This window comes from Clarias gariepinus, chromosome 1 (genome assembly GCF_024256425.1).
Source record: "Clarias gariepinus isolate MV-2021 ecotype Netherlands chromosome 1, CGAR_prim_01v2, whole genome shotgun sequence".
In the NCBI taxonomy this organism is placed as follows: Eukaryota; Metazoa; Chordata; class Actinopteri; order Siluriformes; family Clariidae; genus Clarias; species Clarias gariepinus.
In genome coordinates this window covers 19806996-19817289 of record NC_071100.1, presented here as the reverse complement: position 1 = coordinate 19817289, position 10294 = coordinate 19806996, and positions in this window count along the sequence as shown.

Genomic DNA, 10294 nt, shown 5'->3' with positions numbered 1-10294 from the left:
AAAAAAAAACAATAGCCCACGTTTAGAAACCGTTTATAAATTATTTCCGACATGAGTTGGCCCGGTGTTATGCGCAGAGCGCCGGGAGATTTCCTGAAGCTCAGAAATCACTGGGCATTTTTTCTAAATAGCTGCTATCTTTAACAACTGATGGAGGTTTTGAGCTGTATACACACGCATTCCTGCCTAAACAACTCTTAAAACTACACCTGTGACACAATAACAGTAATATTTCAAACATTCTGCAGGCTGATATTTGGAGAAAGGAAAGAATAATGAATAAACCAGTTGTTGGGTCAAAATAACCCAACCAGGTGTTCATTTGTAAACTACATCTCATATGAGCCAACATGAGCAACCCAACAATGTGTTTAAAGTACCTGAAATAATCCAGAACTTAAATAACAATAAACAGATACAGAGATAAGCTGTATAACGGTCCCTGTTGTATTTACGGCAACGAGCGAAAATGTCACTTTGCGCCACCTGGCGGCCATTTTACGAATGACTTTGAAATGCAACTAATTTATTTTGGCCGCTGACGTTTTCACGCGGCGGTGAGCGCGACGGTAATAACCATTCCAATTGATCAACTACTGTATATAATCCCTAATCGCCCGTTTATAATAAACAATGCATTAAGGTGATTGTCTAGTTGCAAACGGTGTACGTAATTGGAAAACTATATTATGCTTACCTTTGTTACGTTAGATGGTTTATAACGATGTCTGTCGAAGATTAAGAAGTCATGTAAACACATCAGTAAACACATCGCGTCCGTATCTCTCTCAGTAAGCTTCTTCGCTTTATGTTGTTGTTGCTCGCAGCAGCGTAACAGCCCGTTAATTCATCCCCATGCAGTGATGAGAAGGACAAATCTAGTCGATACATGTCCATTCTTTTAATTTCAGTGTTGTCAGGCGATATTACAAACTTCCGCGTAGGTTCCGTACTTAAATTAAACCGAAACTGACTGAAGAAAACAGGCTCAGGCTCTATAATCCAGCGTTTTCCAGTTTGGACTGCATTACCCACAAAGCACTGCGTTGTGGGCAATGCTTTGTGGGTAATGCAGTCCAAAGCATTGCCCGCACTGGACTACACTCCCGTGGCTATACCCCACGTGTTTTGTGAAGACACGCCCCACAGAACTGGGGGGGCGGGTTTAGCAGAGATCATAAGCATTTAAAGGAACATGCACTGAAATAGGTTGCTGAGAACAGAGCTAGTTTTTACCAGTTAAAAGTAGTGTTTTTTTTACACAAGCATTGAGAATATTTAATTAAATATATTAAAAACTTTTCATTAGGACCCTAAAGATCATAATAACATTTAATGAAAAATGTTTCTGGATGTTTTCTTTAAGGAGAGCGCTGAATCACTGCAGATTTTCAGAAAAGCCTCAGACCCCTAAAGGTTTTAACATCTTTTTATTACCATATATTGTGATTTCATTCTCACAGATTAATATACTGTACATAACAAATACAGTTTCTTGGGGATACAGTTTAATTCTGTCGAATAACAATACTTCACCAAAGTATAAATGAGCAAGTGGTCCAGTGATCCTGTTACAGGTCACATTCAGCCCTCTGATCACTTTCCTTTTGTTTTATACACATTAAAAATCAACAACACACTGTACAAAACTAACACACTAACAAACTCGAGACAATTTACAAATCTAAATAAATTAATAAATGAATTACCTTTAAAACTACACAAATCAGGAAATAAAACCATTTGCACCAACAATATTCCTACTCTCTGTCTCACATGAGACTTACCTAAACAGGAATATCTATTTTAAATATTTAAACAAATGTCCAACAGCCATGAATTCACAATTAAATACTGAAAATGAGGCCACCGTTACCTCGTGTTCACCCACAGGAGCTGGCAAAACATCACCTCAAAAGGCAACTAACTTTAGTTTAAACTGCTTTAAACCGCTCGACTCCGTTTGTATCTTTCTAAACGTAACTGGAATTACATAAGACAGGTTTTAGACATCCTATGGAGTATACTGTGATTTAATTAAACATACTACTAAACTGTTTCCGACAGGAGACGTTAGTTGTTTGTGATTTATGAGGCTTCATTTGCAACTAGCCCTCACTTCAGTGCATAGTTAATTGCTCCCTCTAGTGGCGTAATTTGGCAATTTCAGTATAGTGTCTGGCAGTTCAAACATATAATAAATTGGTCTTTATACACAAAAAGCACAAAGTGCATTTTGTTTGAACTAACTTACCAAACAAACGTTACAAACTATTGGTGGGCGTCACAAAAGCAACAAAATGTTATTATTTTTTTTTTATTATACCACCGTATACTTACATGAAGTCAAACTATTCAGAAACTTTTTTTGACTGCCTGTGAGCAGTCATGTTGATTTGATATCACTGACATTGGAAATTGAGACTGAGTAAACCTCTGAGACTTTCCAACCAGGAAGTGTGACTTTCTAAGTCAGAAATCATGAATCATGAGTGAGAAGTCTTAGTCGAATACACTATTGCTTTGCTCTGTGATGCCGTATACAGTTTTCAGTTTGAAAAGATGCAGCTGGCTGGCTTCACATGTCTCAAGGGCATTTATTTGTTAGCTTTCACCCTAGCCAATAAAATGGGAAACAACTTCCAAACGTGTCTTTTCAACTGAATACATGAATAACTTTTTTTTTTATAAAAAAATGTAAAAAGATGTGGAGCAGTATATGATATTGTAATATCAAGTCCCCCAATTCCATCTTTTAATGCTGTATACTTTTCATCTACCAGTTTTTTCCAGTTACTTCCTCTTTTGCTTCCTTCTGCTGTTTAACCACACACATCCTGGACAAATTGAGACATAATACTACACTGAACTGTTATTAAATAAAACTGGTATCTCAATGAAATCTAAATAGCAAGACCCGATAAGTTAAAGTTCAGGTAATTTTTTTTTTTTACTTAATATTTCGATTAATTATTTTATATGAATATTTGTGAATTATTATTATTATTTAATTTTTTGGGGATACCTGATTTTCTCCCTAATTTAGTCGTATCCAACTCCTCACTAGGGGGCTCCCACATTAAGGCTACTAATACCACTCAGTCAGGAGGGCTGAAGACTTTCAGGTGTTTCCTCTAAAACACGTGAACTCAGCCAACCGCATCTTTCCGAACTGCCCACTCACGCACCATTGGGGGCAGCGTAACACACTTAGAGGACCAGCGCTATCCGCTCCTTCCACATGCATGAGCTCACAGACGCCCCTGATAGGCTGTAGAGCCGTGATTAATGTGGGAGCACTAACTACCTCTTATCCCTCCCCTCTGAGAGAGCTCGGCCAATCAGCTCTCTCTAGGTTTCGGGCTCGATAGGTTACAGCATCACTCAGGAATTAAACTCACGATCTCTGGATGATAGGGCGAGCACTTTACCACTGCGCCACTTGGAGGCCAATTTTTTAAATATTTTTTAAAGAATCATCTGAGTTTTCATTATTTCTTATAGGGAAATTGCTTTGATATATGAGTGCTTTGATATACAAGCATGCTTCCGGAATAAATTTCGGAAGTGTATTTCATTTGCCCTGTTTCAGCACACACTCCTTATAAAAATCTCATCTAACCTCATGTTTACATTTATGCAATGCTTTGGACTGAAACTGCAATACAGAAACAACATCAGTAATTAATAACTATTATTGATGATTGTCTTCTTGAAACATTGACTGTTATAGATCAAACAAAGTACTGTGTCTGTATTTTAACTGAACTAAAGCCTATACAGTTATAAACAAAAAAAAAATTTTTTTACACTGTTCACAATGTGAGAAGCCATGTTGATTTAAAATTGCTCTTTAAAAAACACTGCCCCCAGTTTGACAAGTTGAAATCAAGTTTAGGAACAATTCCAGTGACTTGTACCAGATATACAGTATGTAGGGAATTGCTAGTTGCAACAACTCACAACTTACACAACATACACAACTTTAGAAAGAGGAAAAGTGGCTACAAATGGAACCCAACATTTTAAAGTAACAAAAAAACAAGAGCTAACAAACAAAAAAAGAAGTGGCAGTGTATACAATATGCTAAATAATTATACACACATAAGGAAGCTGGATCAGAACAAGAACTTAAGAAATAAAAGCACAAACACCAAATGAACCAAGAAACAATTTGATTTTAGACATCAGTGTTCTGCAAAATAAAATTTATATAGATATGTTAGCTAATGTAACCTGATCGCAAACAGAACCCTAAAAAATATATAATTTTGTTTGATTTCAGATGAATAGGAATTTTATTAATTCCATAGAGAATATTGAATATATTTATTTTATGATCATAATGCTAAACATAGCATGAAAAAAGTTTGTCATTTACCAACCTTGTCTACGGTTTTGTCTGTACATTGATCATAATTCACTCTTTTAATTATATCTTTACGTTTCATATATTGGAAAACCAGAAACCAGTGTCAGAAAATTTTCAATCTGTATTGCTGAATACAGTATCTGTGCAGTCGATTTTGTTACAGCATCACGCTAAACTAGCTTTAATAAAACTTACCAGTAATTCGCTATCTGAGTAAGATCTGTGCCATAATTTACATTAAAAGGTTGAGTAGAAGTGACGACCAGTTTTGTGCTAGATTACATCACAGCATCTAGTGCTTTTTTGGATGAGTATAGTGCTTTTTCCCTCATGGCTATATACATCACTCAACAAAGCCAATTATTTTAGGGCTTTTCCCTCAAGGTTGGTGTGGCTATATGCGTCACTCAGCAAAGCCAATCAACGCAATAGTTTCCCATGTATACATAGAGTACGCTTAAGACACAGAGACATTTCACATTTCTTTAGGTCACGCTTCTTATATTCAATCCAACTTTTTTGTAGTACACTGGTCATTGTTGCAAGGCATATATATATATATATACAGTGGTGTGAAAAACTATTTGTCCCCTTCCTGATTTCTTATTCTTTTGCATGTTTGTCACACAAAATGTTTCTGATCATCAAACACATTTAACTATTAGTCAAAGATAACACAAGTAAACACAAAATGCAGTTTTTAAATGATGGTTTTTATTATTTAGGGAGAAAAAAAATCCAAACCTACATGGCCCTGTGTGAAAAAGTAATTGCCCCCTGAACCTAATAACTGGTTGGGCCACCCTTAGCAGCAATAACTGCAATCAAGCGTTTGCGATAACTTGCAACGAGTCTTTTACAGCGCTCTGGAGGAGAATTTGCAGAATTGTTGTAATTCAGCTTTATTTGAGGGTTTTTTAGCATGAAACGCCTTTTTAAGGTCATGCCACAACATCTCAATAGGATTCAAGTCAGGACTTTGACTAGGCCACTCCAAAGTCTTCATTTTGTTTTTCTTCAGCCATTCAGAGGTGGACGTGTTTTGGGTCATTGTCCTGCTGCAGCACCCAAGATCGCTTTAGCTTGAGTTGACGAACAGATGGCCGGACATTCTCCTTCAGGATTTTTTGGTAGACAGTAGAATTCATGGTTCCATCGATCACAGCAAGCCTTCCAGGTCCTGAAGCAGCAAAACAACCCCAGACCATCACACTACCACCACCATATTTTACTGTTGGTATGATGTTCTTTTTCTGAAATGCTTTGTTACTTTTACGCCAGATGTAACGGGACAAGCACCTTCCAAAAAGTTCAACTTTTGTCTCGTCGGTCCACAAGGTATTTTCCCAAAAGTCTTGGCAATCATTGAGATGTTTTTTAGCAAAATTGAGACGAGCCTTAATGTTCTTTTTGCTTAAAAGTGGTTTGCGCCTTGGAAATCTGCCATGCAGGCCGTTTTTGCCCAGTCTCTTTCTTATGTTAGAGTCGTGAACACTGACCTTAATTGAGGCAAGTGAGGCCTGCAGTTCTTTAGATGTTGTCCTGGGGTCTTTTGTGGCCTCTCGGATGAGTTGTCTCTGCGCTCTTGGGGTAATTTTGGTCGACCGGCCACTCCTGGGAAGGTTTACCACTGTTCCATGTTTTTGCCATTTGTGGATAATGGCTCTCACTGTGGTTCGCTGGAGTCCCAAAGCTTTAGAAATGGCTTAATAACCTTTACTAGACTGATAGATCTCAATTACTTTTGTTCTCATTTGTTCCTGAATTTCTTTGGATCTTGGCATGATGTCTAGCTTTTGAGGTGCTTTTGGTCTACTTCTCTGTGTCAGGTAGCTCCTATTTAAGTGATTTCTTGATTGAAACAGGTGTGGCAGTAATCAGGCCTGGGAGTGACTACAGAAATTGAACTCAAGTGAAGTGGCAATCATTTTTTCACATAGGGCCATGTAGATTTGGATTTTTTTTTCTCCCTTAATAACGTAAACCTTCATTTAAAAACTGCATTTTGTGTTCAATTATGTTATCTCTGACTAATAGTTTTTTTTAACGGTTTTTGATGAGCAGAAACATTTAAGTGTGACAAACATGCAAAAGAATAAGAAATCAGGAAGGGGCAAATAGTTTTTCACACCACTGTATATATATATATATATATATATTTATATATATATATATATATATATATATATTGTGGCGTGGGCGGGATTTTGCACTAGTAACCATCATACTTTGCGGGAGGGGTTGTTAGGTGTTCACCCTGTCGGGGAAAGGTGTTTGGGTTAGTGGCTTTGGCCAGGGTGTGTGTGTGTGAGTTAGAAGTGTGTCTTTATTAATGTTGATGTGTCGTGTATGCTATTTCGTGCCATTGTTAATTAAATTACTCCCAGCCATTTGCATTGGGCAGCAAGGAAGCTCACTCGTCTCTCCACCATCCTTTCCGGCGATAAAAACGCTACAATTGGTGTCAGAAGTGGGATGGAGAGTAGCGGGTTGAAGAGCGCGTGGGTAGTCGCGACATCGAACACTCTCCGACCCCCGTGAATCAGAACATTCTCCCTGTGCAGTCCTCCGGAGCTCCCGTCGGTAATCAGCCGACCAAGCCGGCGTGCAGCCGGGTTACTGCGTCGCCTAAATCAGCACCTGTAGTCGTTCCGCCTGTGCCACAGATGGACTGTGATCAGCTCATTGCCGAGCAGGAGAAGGATCCGGCGCTGCAGCGGGTACTAGGTTGGGTTAACGCGGGCCAGAGACCGGATTATGCCGCGGTGGCTCACCTGGGACAAGAGGAAAAGGCCCTCCACTCGCAGTTTAATCGACTCGCGTTGCGGGGGGGCTTACTCTACCGCCACTGGGAACGGCCGTGCGGCGCTGGCGAATCTTTTCAGCTGCTGGTGCCGCGGACTCTGCGGGCACGTGTGTTGGGGATGGTCCATGGGCACGCGGGCGCGGGACACTTTGGAGTCACTAAAACGCTGCGGCGGTTGCACGCTCGTTTCTACTGGCCGGGCTGCCACACGGAAAGTGAACTCTTTGTTTACAGATGCGACGTCTGCACGGCAAAGAAGGGCCCTACCCAGCGCTCGCGAGCACCCCTGCAAGACTTTCGGGTGGGGGCACCTATGGAGCGTATGGGCGTGGACATTCTCGGGCCGTTTCCCATTTCCGATCGCGGGAACCGGTATGTGCTAGTGGCCATGGACTACTTCACCAAGTGGCCGGAGGCGTTTGCTGTGCCTGACCAGAGCGCTTCCACCACCGCCCGAGTGCTGGTGGATGAGGTGTTCAGCCGATTTGGCGCCCCGGAGCAGTTACACAGCGATCAGGGGCGTAACTTCGAGGCGGAGGTGTTTGCGGCGGTGTGTGAGCGCCTCGGGGTGAAAAAGACCCGCACCACGCCCCTTCATCCACAAAGTGACGGCCTCGTGGAGCGGTTCAATCGGACGCTCACCACCCAACTCGCCGTGCTGACCAGCGACCGGCAGAAGGATTGGGACGAACATTTGCCTCTCGTGCTGTGGGCATATCGCACAGCAGTGCAGGAGTCCTCTCAGCTGACGCCAGCTGCGTTAATATTCACGCCTGTGGACCTTGTGTTCGGGCCACCTCCACAGTCTGATCTACCCACGAAGCTTGGGTTGGATTATTTTTGTTCCCTAAAAGACAAACTGTTCCGTGTCCATGAGTTGGCGCGTAGACACTTGGCGGACGCCGATGTTAAACAGCGCCCGTGTATGACACTCACAGCCGAGTGCGAGACTTTGCTACTGGGGACCAGGTTTGGGTGTATTCCCCCGGAAGGAAAAGGGGGCTCTCGCCTAAGCTCATGTCTCACTGGGTGGGCCCCTGTACGGTAATCGCCCAGCTCTCTGAGGTAGTCTACCGGGTGAGGTTGACGGGGCGGTCGCGAGTGGTCGTGCTCCACCGGGACCGCCTCGCGCCCTACCAGCCCAACGCCAGCGAGACCTCGAACTCTGTGGAGGCCGGTCCGCCTCAGGAAGAGGGTAGCGGCCCTCCTTCCCCCGCAAAAAGACTCCGGCGCTCACAATGCCAGCGCCGACCACCGTCACGCTTCCAGGACTGAGTTCGCCATCGTGACCGGGACGGTCACAGCTCGGGTGGGGGCAGTGTGGCGTGGGCGGGGTTTTGCAGTAGTAACCATCATACTTTGCGGGAGGGGTTGTTAGAGGTTCACCCTGTCGGGGAAAGGTGTTTGGGTTAGTGGCTTTGGCCAGGGTGTGTGTGTGTGAGTTAGAAGTGTGTCTTTATTAATGTTGATGTGTCGTGTATGCTATTTCGTGCCATTGTTAATTAAATTACTCCCAGCCATTTGCATTGGGCAGCAAGGAAGCTCACTCATCTCTCCACCATCCTTTCCGGCGATAAAAACGCTACAATATATATATATATATATATATATATATGGGGGTCTTAAATAGATGTGCTACCAAGTGTGGCGAATTTCCACTGAATGCCCCCATGACATTTGCCTAACATTCCTCATTGGAACGTTTGCCTCTTGCAATACCCACTTCATTGCACTTAGAGATTGTTTTCTCTTTTTCTTTGTTTTTCTATAGATCCAGCTTTATTTTCTGAATTTGTTGAGGGTGTACATAACATAATAAACAAAAAAAAGTAAAGCAACCCAAGGAATTTAAGGACTAGATGCCTCAATCATTTTCCTTATTAAGTGATTGAGCTTTTAGATTAACCGTAACACACTAATACTGCTACTCCTACTGGTAAGTGCTGTAGAAATTTTAAATCTCTTCTGCAATTATTACATCATGACACCTAGCAGCTGGTAAAGCTCACAGGAACAGGAAATGAGGACTCTGAAGTTGTTTTTGTTGTTGTTGTTAAATAAACAGATTTTTAATTTAGCTATTATAAATATATATTTATAGCCCCATCAGCCATAACATTAAATCCACCTCCCTAATATTGTGCAGGTCCTATTTGTGCTACCAAAATAGCTCCAAATGTGCTGTGGTATATGACACCAATACTTTAGCAACAGGTCCATTAAATCCTGTAAGTTCTGAGGTAAGGCCTACGTAGACTTGTTTGTCCAGCACACAAATGCTTTATTAAATTGGGATCAGGGGAATTTGGAGGCTAAGTCAACACCTTGAAATCTGGCATTATGGTATACCATTGTGATGGACCAAAGTGTCCCCAGAAGAACATTGCCCATGTAGCAACACTGCTTCTGCTGGCTTGCCTTCTTCCCATAGTACATGTTGGTACCATCTCTGTCATGAAAACGACGCACATGCACCCAGTCATCCAAATGATGTAAACAAGAGCAAAAACAAACTCATTTATCACACTATCCAGACTAGATTACCATCTTTTTATATTGCTCCATGGTTTTGATGATCGTTTGACCCCTGTCCTCTACCAAAAGTACTTACAGTGGTCAGGTGAGCATTAAAACCAGACCATGGAGCAATATAAGAAGATGGTCTAGTGTGATAAATGAGTTTGTTTTTGCTCTTGTTGCTGTTGTTGCTCTTGCAGTCTAATCTGATGCTGTATGGTACTATGACAAGTTGTGATGCATTGTGTTCTCACATCTTTCTATTACAGCCAGTGTTACATTTTTCATAAGTTGATGCCACACTATCTCTTCTGAAGGATGATACCAGATGGGCTAGCTTTTGCTTCTCATACTGTAGACATCAATGCACCTTGAGTGCACATAACCCTGGCACTGGTTCACCAATTGTCCTTCCTTAAACCACTTTTATAAAGTTCAGTTAAACCTTGGATTGTGGACATAATACATTCTGGAAGCGTGCTTGTATATCAAAGCAAGCCAAAGTAACAGGAGAGGTAGAGGGAGCAGGCTACTGTTACACACACACACACACACACACACACACACACACACACACACACTTTGAAAACTCAACCTT